The sequence below is a fragment of the Lithobates pipiens genome, unplaced genomic scaffold (assembly GCF_037356315.1).
Source record: "Lithobates pipiens isolate NorthernLeopardFrog02 unplaced genomic scaffold, aLitPip1_a1.2 Scaffold_17, whole genome shotgun sequence".
Taxonomy (NCBI): domain Eukaryota; kingdom Metazoa; phylum Chordata; class Amphibia; order Anura; family Ranidae; genus Lithobates; species Lithobates pipiens.
The window spans coordinates 15,767,474-15,779,895 of NW_027507755.1; the positions used below are offsets into that span (position 1 = coordinate 15,767,474).

At 41.0% G+C, this 12,422-nt stretch overlaps 1 protein-coding gene across 1 annotated transcript in view; it reads left to right on the forward strand.

Moving 5' to 3' along the window:
- Window positions 1-5,501: 5,501 nt before the first annotated feature.
- GRM5 (glutamate metabotropic receptor 5) overlaps window positions 5,502-12,422 on the forward strand; it is a 517,392-nt gene continuing 510,471 nt past the window's right edge. The window contains exon 1 of the mRNA XM_077485011.1: window positions 5,502-6,119. The gene's annotated coding sequence lies outside the window, so the exon portion shown is untranslated. The remainder of the gene's footprint in view (window positions 6,120-12,422) is intronic.

Below are 12,422 nucleotides of genomic sequence, written 5' to 3' on the forward strand. Positions count from 1 at the left end.
ATTTTTTCAACCTGACTAACTATGTAACTATGTAACAACCCATGTAATCCATTCATACAAAGAAACCAAAACAAATAAATTCAGAAATGAAAGCGGGAGTCCGCCGGGACTCCGCGTTTTTTTTTTTTTTTTTTAAAGTCAGCAGCTACAAATACTGCAGCTGCTGACTTTTAAAATAGTGACACTTACCTGTCCAGCGCACCCCCGCGATGTCGGCACCCGAAGCCGATCTCTAGATCGACACTCGAGTGCTGCCGCCGCCATCTTGGGTATGGGAATCAGGAAATGGAGCCTTTCGGCTTCATTTCCCGGTTCCCTACTGCGCATGCGCGAGCCGCGCTGCGCAATGAGGACGGTCCCCGCTGCCTCTGGGATCTGTGTGTTTCCCAGCAGGCAGCGGGGCACTTGCGGAAGGGGGCGGGCACTTGCGGAAAGGGGCGTAATGTACGCCCCTTTCCGCAGAGAGCTAGCCCGGAAGTGGGTGCAGTTACCTGGATTATCCAGGTAACTGCACCCCCCTCCCCCCTGAAAGGTGCCAATTGTGGCGCCGGAGGGGGGGAGGAATCCGATGAGCGGAAGGTCCATTTTAGGGTGGACCTCCGCTTGAAGTTATGTCTAATAAAATGGAATTACACAGGGAAAAAGTATTAAACATGCTAACTGAAATCTATTTAACCACTTCCCGACCAGCGCACGACGATGTACGTCGACAGAATGGCACGGGCAGGCATATTGGCGTACAGGTACGTCCAATATTCAATGCCGCCCTGCCATCGGGAGCGCGCCGCTGGTCGGGACCCCCGTGAGTCCGGTCGCGGGACCCACGGACTCGATCGCCGCGGGCATCCCCGCGGTCGTCTCACGGAGCGGCCGAATGGAGGAAATGCTGTGTAAACAACATTTCTCCATTCTGCCTAGCAACTAGTGACGCTGATCTCTGCTCCATGTGATTGGAGCAGAGATCAGTGTTCACTAAATGAAAGCCCAACCCCTCCACAGTTAGTAACACACCCCTAGGAACACTTAACCCCTACACTGCCACCCACTGGTTAACCCCTTCACTGCCAGTGTCATTTACACAGGAATCACTGCATTTATATAGCAGTGATTACTGTATAAATGACAATGGTCCCAAAAATGTGTCAAAAATGTCCGATGGGTCCCCCACAATGTCGCAGTCACAATAAAAATCGCTGATCGCCGCCATTACTAGTAAAAAAAAAATAATAAAAAATTATTAATAAAAATGCTATAAAACTATCCCTATTTTGTAAACGCTATAACTTTTGCGTAAACCAATCAATAATCGCTTATTGCGATTTTTTTTTACCAAAAATATGTAGAAGAATACGTATCGGCCTAAACTGAGGGAAAAAAATGTTTTTTTATATATTTTTGGGGGATATTTATCATAACAAAAAGTAAAAAATAATGCGTTTTTTTCAAAATTGTCGCTGTATTTTTGGTTATAGCGCAAAAAATAAAAACTGCAGGGGTGATCAAATACCACCAAAAGAAAGCTCTATTTGTGGGAAAAAAAGGACGTCAATTTTGTTTGGGAGCCACGTCGCACGACCGCGCAATTGTCAGTTAAAGCGACGCAGTGCCGAATCGCAAAAAGGGGTCTGGTCTTTGACCAGCAAATTGGTCCGGTCTGCAAGTGGTTAAAGAGGTTGTAAACCTCAGAGAAAAAACAAACAAAAAAACAAACCCTGCAAGACAAAGTCATAAGCTAGTAGGCATCACAGGAAATACTTACCTTAGAATGATGCCCCTGAACAGCGTCGGCCCTCTGAGTACAGCGCGGACATCTTGCACCGGAATTATTTCCAGGTTTGCGGCTCCAGCGCTGTCATTGGCCAGAGCCGCGATGGCGTCACTCCCGTGCATGCGCGCGGGAGCTGCCGGTCACGGCACGACTCCTGAAGAAATGGCACAGTGGCCCGTTTCTTTGGTGCGCATGTCCCGATGATGTCGGAAGCAGCGCATATACAAAATCTTGCAGGGAGACGTTTTAAGACAGGAAGGATATACCACACTCCTAGATGGGGAAACAGAGAGAGAACTAGTGAAATACAGGATTTTTGACAAAAACAGGCACCATCAAAAAACACACACCATTCAGCTGCGAACTGATGCCTGTTTTTGCCCAAAATCCTGTAAGTTTCACATTGAATGCACTTGATAATTGATGCCAAACATTATTTCACTATGAGTTCTTTCCCCATCTATGGAGTGTGGTATATCCTTCCGTCTTAAAATGTCTTCCTGCAAGATTTTACTGAGGAACCATCCAGCATATCCCCCAGATCATTTGATCAATGCCTTTTTGATCCCAGACTGAGAAGCTGAGGACCCAATCATTGTGTGAGTGGGGACACCAAAGGGGGAGTCGCTTCACTGATTCAAAAGTTTTGGAGCACTGTTGCACTTTTCACTGAACCACCTGAGCAATTTTAGATTTTATGTTTTTGTTTTCTCTTAACATTGATACATTAGGCACTGTGTATTTGGATGCATATTGTTTGCTTGCACTGTTTTATATATTTTCCATTGTTTAACCACCTCAATACAGGGCACTTACACCCTCTTCCTGCCCATACCAATTTTCAGCTTTCAGCGCTCTGTACCCATATAAAACTTGTGTCCTTTTTTTCACACAAAAAGAGCTTTCTTTTGGTGGTATTTAATCACTAGTGTTTTTTTTTATTTTTTGTGCTATAAATGAAAAAAGACCATACATTTTGTGAAAAAAATGCATTTTTCTTTATTTCTGCCATAAAATGTTGCTAATTAGTAATTTTTCTTCATAAATTTTTGCCAAAAATTATACTGCTACTTATCTTTGGTAAAAATAACCCAAAATAGTGTATATTATTTGGTCTTCGTGAAAGTTATAGAGTCTACAAACTATGGTGCCAATCACTGAAAATGTATCACATCTGATCAGGCCTTCAGTACATCAGATGAATCATATTTCTTCAGACACAAAGTCAGGAAAGCACAAATACCCTCCAAATGACTGCTTTTTAGAAAGTAGACATTCCAAGGTATTAAGTAAGTAGCATGATGAGTTTTTTTGAGTTGCAATTTTTCCCACAATTCTTTGCAAAATGAAGATTTTTTTTTTGATTTTTTTTACAAAATTGTCATATTATCAGGTTATTTCTCACACACAGCATATGCATTCAACAAATTCACCCTAAAATACATTCTGCTACTCTTTCCAAGTATGGCAATACCACATGTGTGAGACTTTTATACATACACTGGCCACATACAAAGGACCAACATTGAAGTAGCACCTTCAGGCGTTCTACGAGCATAAATGACACATCTCATTTCTCAACCACCTTTTACACTTTTGAAGGTCCTGGAGCACCAGGACAATGGTATTGCCCACAAAATGACCCCATTTTGGAAAGCAAACACCCCAACGTATAATCTATGAGGCATAGTGAGTCTTTTGAACAGTTAATTTTTTCCCAGACGTTTCTGGAAAATAAAATGAAAATGCTTTTTTTTTTTACACAAAGTTGTCAATTTATAAGATATTTCTAACACATAGCATGTACATAGCAAAAATTACACAGCAAAATACATTCTGCTACTCTTCCTGAGTATGAAGATACCACATGTGTGAGACTTTTACACAGCCAGAGGCCCAACATTGAAGTAGTTCCTTCAGGCGTTCTAGGACCATAAATTACACATCTCATTTCATTCCTACCTATCAAACTTTTGAAGGTCCTTGAGCACCAGGACAGTGGAATTACTCACAAAATGATCCCATTTTGGAAAGCAAACACCCCAATGTATATTCTATGAGGCATGGGCTGCAAATAGGTACTCGGGTACTCTGATGGGCTGGAGACAGGTACTCGTGTAACTTGATGAGCTGCAGACAGGTACTCGGTTACTCTGATGGGCTGGTGACAGGTACTCGGGTAACTTGATGAGCTGCAGACAGGTACTCGGCTACTCTGATGGACTTGTGACAGATGCTCAGGTACTCTGATGGCCTGGTGACAGGTACTCTGGTATTCTGATGGGCTACAGAAGGGTACTCGGGTACTCTGATGGGCTGGTGACTGGTATTTGGGTACTCTGAAGGGCAGTGACAGGTACTCAGGTACTCGGTAATCATATGGACTGTGACAGGTACTCAGGTACTTATATGGACTGTGACAGGAACTCAGGTACATGGGTACTCAGTTGGGCTGGTGACAGGTACTCGGCTACTCTGATGGACTTGTGACAGGTGCTCATGTACTCTGATGGCCTGGTGACAGGTACTCTGGTATTCTGATGGGCGACAGATAGGTACTCGGGTACTCTGATGGGCTGGTGACTGGTATTTGGGTACTCTGAAGGGCAGTGACAGGTACTCAGGTACTCGGTACTTATATGGACTCTGACAGGTACTCAGGTACTTATATGGACTGTGACAGGAACTCAGGTACATGGGTACTCAGATGGACTGTGACAAGTACTCCGGTACTCTGATGGACTGTGACAGGTACTCGGGTACTCTGATGGACTGTGACAGGTACTCTTTATTGGGGGGGAATCAGTGTGATTAGTGTACACCACAATCTCCTTCTCACACACGATCGGTGTGTGAGGAGGAGAACCCAGTAACATCTCATTACTGTGGTTTGTTGAAATGTGTGTATGTATATATATATATATATATATATATATATATAAATGTGTATCTCTCTCTCTCTCTCTCTCTCTCTCTCTCTCTCTCTCTCTCTCTCTCTATATATATATATATATATATATATATATATATATATATAGACATACACATATATACACACACACACACGCATGCATACATACATACACATATATATGTATACATACATATACAAACACCCCCACACACTATATTACCTCTGTATTAAATTGTATTGTAACTGTACTGTTTGCCCTAACGTTGTAAAGTGCTGCACAAACTGTTGGTGCTATATAAATCCTGTATAATAATAATATTAATAATAATAACAATAATAATAATATATAATTACAAGTTTCTCCTTACTATTAGCATTTTGAACATATTCATTGTTTTCTTGGTATTTGGGATCCTATACATTTCTTCAACTATAATAATAGCAATAATAATAATAATAATAATAAAAAATCGTATTAAGAATGATAATAAGAAGAATACCAATAATAATAATAATAATAATAATAATAATAATAATAATAATAATAATAATATCAATAATACAAATAGGAATAATAATAATAATAATAATAATAATAATAATAATAAATGCCATAGGATTCTGTGCCCCATGCAGTAGCAGTCAGGCTGCACATAGTTAAACAGAGCCCATTAGTTTGGGAAGCCTGAATAGGGAGGTTAATAGCAGGACTTATTCCTGCGAGTGCCATGGCCATCCTCTGCTTTATTGTTCTAGTCTTTAATCCGAGACTTCCAGCTGGCACAGGCAGCTGGCACACACAGAGGAGAGAGATGTGAGGGGGGACATACAAATCAATGCCTCTTCATAAGGATGCTGTGTGGTCCAGGCTGGTATCAATGCAGGTTGCCCTCTCCTTCTCCCCAGCCCCCCCTGTTCTCTATGCTCTCTCCTGTGATGCTGCAGGCTCTATCAGCTGCATGGAATAAAATTGGATACCTTTCCCTCTACAAGGCACACAGCAATGTCTGCAAATCTGCAACAGGATTAAGGGGCTGCTGATAACAAATCCCTGCTTTATCTCACAGCAAAATCACAAGCTCTCTATGCACAGTCTAGAAAATCCATTCTCCTTTCTACTTCCAATGAACCTCATGCAGCCGGAGAGCCTTGCATTATCGCACTTCTTATAATGCATAACAGACAATTAGATTGGAGGAGACTGCAGATAGAGCGGTGCTATTAGACAGGCATGGTTAGGGATAGACTGGGCTAAGTGGATGCCCGGTGTGCCCCCCCATCACCCTACCAGCTCTGCTCTGTGCTGATCTGCAATGCTGTGTGAATGCCCACCTGGCACTAGCTGGGCTGCGCTGGTACCCAAGCCTTGGATGCTGCTGATCCATAGGATGGAGCTATCCTGTGTCTGAGCTGACCTGCTCTATTGGCATCTCAAAGGTATTGTACCCTTCCTTCTACTCTTCACCCCAATGTCAGCCTTGCTTGTAGATGATCAATTTCCCCAGCCCAGCCAATGCAGGTCAGTGATCTAATTTGCACTCTCACCTCCTTATGACCTTGCAGATATTGATGGATTCAGGAAACTTGGATAGCGCCCTCTCCAGCCCATTGATGTATGCAGCCAATAAAATGCCAACCTTCTGTTATTTGTATGCATGGCTGGGGGGTTCTCAATGATTGACCATGAGACTCAGTATTGTGGGGTGCAGCACTTTGTAATACACTGTAATACATTCCATTCTCTACATCTACACCATGTACATTATACATGTATAATGGTGGCATGTTATATGTTCTGATCACACAATAGTCCCACAAATCAATATTTTAAGCTCATTTATAGAAACCATTTTTTCCCCCCTAAGAAGTCTTATGAGCCAAGAAAATACATGAATATAATTCCTAATATAAAGGACTCTCCAATAACTCTTAACAGCAAACCTGTGCTGAGCAAAAATAGCTTGGCATTGCTGACAGTCTTTTAAAAATGCTAATTGCCTGGTTGTTTCTTAGTTTCTTTTTTTTTTCACAATAAAGTTTATTGTATATATAAAGAAAAAAGGGTAATGGAATACAAAGTATAATGGATATTGCAGATACCCAAAATGCAAACATTTAACAGGAGATAAAATGTTTCTAAGTTACTGCCCTGATACAAGCAAGCAGCTTGAGAACTGGGAAAGTCCCAACTCCTGGGCTGTATATTTCCAGGAAGGTTTTGAAGCCTTGGAGCAGTATAACAGCCAGGCAACTAGCATTTGCTAGAACTCAGTGATTGCAATGTATTTTCTCGCTTTAGCCCCGGAAGGATTTACCCCCTTCCTGACAGAGCACTTTTTGCGATTCGGCACTGCATCTCTTTTAACTGACAATTGTGCGGTCGTTCGGCGTTGCACCCAAACAAAATTGACATCCTTTTTTCCCCACAAATAGAGCTTTCTTTTGGGGGTATTTGATCACCTCTGCAGGTTTTATTTTTTTAGCTATAAACAAAAAAAGAGCGACAATTTTGCAATATTTTTTACTTTTTGGCATAATAAATGTCCCCCCAAACACACACACACATATATATATATATATATATATATATATATATATATATATATATATATATATATATATATATATATATATATATATATATATATATATATATATATATATATAAATGTCCCCAGTTTAGGCCGATATGTATTCTTCTACATATTTTTGGTTAAAAAAAATTGCAATAAGCGTATATTGATTGGTTTGCGCAAAAGTTATAGCGTCTACAAAATAGGGAATCTTTTTATTATTAATTTTATTAGTAATGGTGGCAATCTGCGTTTTTTTATCGGGACAGCGAAATTATGGCATACACACATTTGACACTATTTTGGGACCATTGCCATTTATACAGCAATCAGTGCTATAAAAATGCACTGATTACTGTGTAAATGACACTGGCAGTAAGGGGGCTAACCACTAGGGGGCGATGAAGGGGTTAAGTGTGTCCTAGGGAGTGATTTTAACTGTGGGGGGGATGGGCTTCCAGTCACATGACAGCGATCACTGCTCCCCATGACAGGGAGCAGTAGATCTCTGTCATGTCACTAGGCAGAACAGGGAAATGCCTTGTTTACATAGGTACTTCCCCGTTCTGCAGCTCCGTGACACGATCACCGGTAGAATGGCGGACATCGATCACCGCGGGCACAGTCGCGCTGTACGTGACCAAGGGCACAGTGACGCTGTATGCGGCAGCACACGCCTGCTATCCCTGCCTCTTAAAGGGGACATACAGGTACAACCATTTGCCCACTGCTGCCATTGTGCTGACGTATATTGCCGTGAGGCAGCAAGTGGTTAAGGAGCCAAGTCACTACCTTTATAACCAATATAGGTGGTCATTTAGTGCATTGGATCCCAGGGCAAGGTAAAAAGAAACGTCTCTTTTTATAAAATTTGTAATATCTTATTTTTTACAGACGTTTCTGAAGCACCAACAATTTACATATTGTACTTTCACATCAGTCCCTGTCCTTAAGCAACTGACAATCTAAGGTCACTAACATACATACTAGGGTCTGTTTAGACAGGAGCATGTTAACCTACCAGTGTGGGAGGAACATGGAGTACCCAGAGGAAACCCAGGTAAGCATAGGGAGAACACACCAGAGTCCTGGTTTGGATTCAAACCAAGGACCCCAGTGCTGTAAGGCAGAAGTGCTAACCACTATACCACCATGCAAAAAATAAGACAGTATAACTCATGGCAAATAGATTTTATTTTACTGTAGTCATGTCAGATAAGGAGAAGTTATCGGATTGGTTGCTATAGTCACGGCACTTTGCAAATCCTAAAATAAATTTGGTTGAAGACCAATGATGGAGAACAAAGTGTAGTAGTCCATGGCAACCAATGAGCTTACAGTGGTTGATTTACTAAAACTGGAGAGTGCAAAATCTGGTGTAGCTCTGCACAGAAACCAATCAGCTTCTGGGTTTTATTTTTTTTTTTGTCAAAGCTTAATTGAACAAGCTGAAGTTAGAAGCTGATTGGCTACCATGCACAGCTGCACCAGATACTGCACTCTCTAGTTTTAGTAAATCAACCACACAGTTACAAGTTAAGGTCAGGCAGGTTAGCGAAGCATGATTGTGGGTTGGTCGCTATGGGTTTCTGTTCTTGGCATCATGCAGCCCTTGTCTTAAAGGAAATGAAATATTACAAAAAGAGACCATAGTGATTTGAAAGCGAATGTAGGTACAAAATATTTAAATGTGCAGTTTATAACAAATTTGTTATAATATATGAACAATTTTAGATTATAATTTTATATATATAGATATATATCTATATTTATATATATAGAGAAAGAGATATGTATTTATATATATATATATATATATATATATATATATACACACACACTATATATATATTTATTTTCTAAGCAAATATTATATATATATATATATATATATATATATATATATATATATATATATATATATATATATATATATATATATATATATATATATATATATAATGGCATGGTGTCTCCCAAAATCCATATTATTTATTTTCTAAGCAAATATTATATATATAATGGCATGGTGTCTCCCAAAATCCATACCAGGCCCTTCAGGTCTGATATGGATTTTAAGGGGAACCCTTCACACAATTTAAAAAGAAAATGGTGTGGGGTTCCCCCCAAAATCCATTCCAGACCCTTATCCAAGCATGCAACCTGGCAGGCCACAGAAAAAGAGGGGGAGATGAGAGAATGCCCCCCCCCCAAGCCGTACCAGGCTACATACCCTCAACATAGGGAGGGTGCTTTGGCACCCCCCCAAAGCATGTTGATGGGGACAAGGGCCTCATCCCCACAACCCTTGCCCAGTTGTTGTGGGGGTCTGCGGGAAGGGGGCTTATCGGAGTCTGGAAGCCCCCTTTATCTAGGAGGCCCCCAGATCCCGCCCCCCCATGTGTATCAGGTACATTGTATCCCTACCCATTCACCAGAAAAGTGTCAAAAAAGTAAAAACAACAATAGACAGTTTTTGACAATTCCTTTATTTTAAAAAAAAGTGTCCCACGATGATAAATTCATCATCAATCACGGCGCCGCCAGTCCTGAGGAAAACAAAAAATGGAACAACTCTGCCTCCACGTCCCGCCGACTGCCATCTTTTCACAGGGAAAGCTGTTATATATAGCAAAGAGCGGGGCCACCACTGACGTAAACAGACAGCCCCGCCCCCTCTGCCATCATATGATGCTTTGGCCAATTATACAGCAATGCATTATGGGGCATTCTGCGGGTGCTAAAATTTCCCGCAAACGCCCCATAATATTCTCTGTTCGAACATCAAGCTCATCTCTACCTAGGAAGTGTGTAATTGACAAGATTACCTGGACAAAATAAAGGGAGATAATTAAAACAAGAAAACAAGAAAGCTAATACAATATAATAATATTTTCTTCTTGTTTTGGGGTTTTTGATACGCTTTAAATGTTGTACCATATACTATATGCATGTGTAGTTAAAATGGACATGGCTGTATGTTGTAGCATGTCACCTGTACAGTGGAAACCTTTGAAGGCAGCTCTCATTAATTACAGCGCCTGTACTTTAATTGGAAGACAGTGTTACTCCCAACTGTGCCATATATCACCTTCCTCTGCCAAGTGCTTTACTTAGACAAGGACATATGCCACTTAATGGCACTAAAAAGTTATCTTATAACATTCATCTCTAGGAAAGTTAAAAATTAAAAAGTGGAATATTTGGTAAAGAAATTGGATTTTTTATGCAGTGATGAACTACTTTGGAGTATTTTGATTTAGTGCTAAACTATTTTAAAGGGACGGATCTCCCAACACTGATATTTCATTTAGTTATCGTGTGCTAAATCAATCGTTGGTTTAGTATAGCTTTTTGGGAACTTACCAAGCTGCAATTTCTTCACAGGCAGTCCCCAAAAAAACACTGTGCAGCAACAATTATTTTGCCTCCCACCCCACTGAATTCAGTGGGAGCCAAATCTATTAAGTTAACCACTTCAGCCCCAGAAGATTTGGCTGCTGAATGACCAGGCCATTTTTTGCGATTCGGCACTGCGCCGATTTAACTGACAAGTGCGCGGTCGTACAAAATTGTACCAAAACAAAATTGATATCCTTTTTTCCCCCACAAATAGAGCTTTCTTTTCATGGCATTTGATCGTCTCTGCAGTTTTTATTTTTTGAGCTATAAACAAAAAAAGAGCAACAATTTTGAAAAAAAAATAATAATAAAACTAAAAAATATTTTGTACTTTTTGCTATAATAAATATCCCCATTTTTTTTTAAAAAAAGCTAATTATTCCTCAGTTTAGGCCGATACATATTCTTCTACATATTTTTAGTAAAAAAAAAAATCACAATAAGTGTATATTCATTGGCTTGTGCAAAAGTTATAGCGTCTACAAAAAAGGGGATAGATTTATAGCATTTTTATTATTATTTTTTTACTAGTAATGGCAGCGATCTGCAATTTTTATCAGGACTGCAACATTATTGCGGACACATCGGACACTTTTGACACATTTTTGAGACCATTGGCATTTATACAGCGATCAGTGCTATATAAATGCATTGATTACTGTAAAAATTGCACTGGCAGGGAAGGGGTTAACACTAGGGGGTGATCAAGAGGTTAACTGTGTTACGCGTTTCTAATTTAAGGGACTGACCAGAGGAAGTGACGGATCGTGGTTCCTAGCTAATAGGAACACACGATCTGTCACTTCTCTCAGAACAGGACAGGGATTTGTGTGTTTACACACACATTTCTCTGTTCAGCCTCTCGTGCCCATGATCGCTCATGGCTGCGACCATCGGCCACAAGCATCGGCACCCCTGCTGTGCAGTGGGCATGTGCGCGCGCGCCTGCTATCCCGATCCCGCGAGCCGACGTATAGCTACAACGGTTTACAGGATCGTGCCGACCTGCCGCAGTAAAATGATGGCGGCTGGTCGGCAAGTGGTTAAAAATAGCCAAAGGGGTGTCAAAAATAGCATGGATAAGGAAGGGGGCTGCGCCGGGACAAGGTCATCTCGAGCCCAGGGGGAACATGCCAAATTTTACCCCTCCCCAAGATGTATTATCATACAGGATTTATATAGCGCCAACAGTTTGCACAGCGCTTTACAATGTATAAGGGGGAACAGTACAATTACAATGCAGTTCAATACAGAAGGGACAGGAGGACTCTGCTCGTGGAGTTTACAAACTTAAAGGGAGGGAGAACATAAGCATTATGTATCAGTTAACCCCCACCACTCCAACAAAAATTAAGCACTAATCTGTATGCTTACCCCCGAGCATAAATTCCCCCAGTACAAATCTACCACCCTGCTTAAATCCCCTTCCCAGCAAGAATCTTTGCCCTCCAGCCCCCTCGTCCCATTCTCCATAGCAAAAATGCAACCCCCCCCAAAAAAAAAAAAATCTCCCTCCTAGTACAAATCCTGTACCCCTCAAATTTCCCCTCTGAACACAAATCCTCTCCCCACACTCCACACCCCCCCCTCCCCTAGCACAAATTCTTCCAAATCCCCCATCCTAGTACATACCCCCCCCCACATTTCCCCTTATAGCACAAATATCACCCCCTACACCCATATTATCTTCTAGCACAACCCCCCTCCCAAAGTTCCCCCTCCTAGCAAAAATCTTCCCCAAATTTCCCCTCATAGAACAACTCTT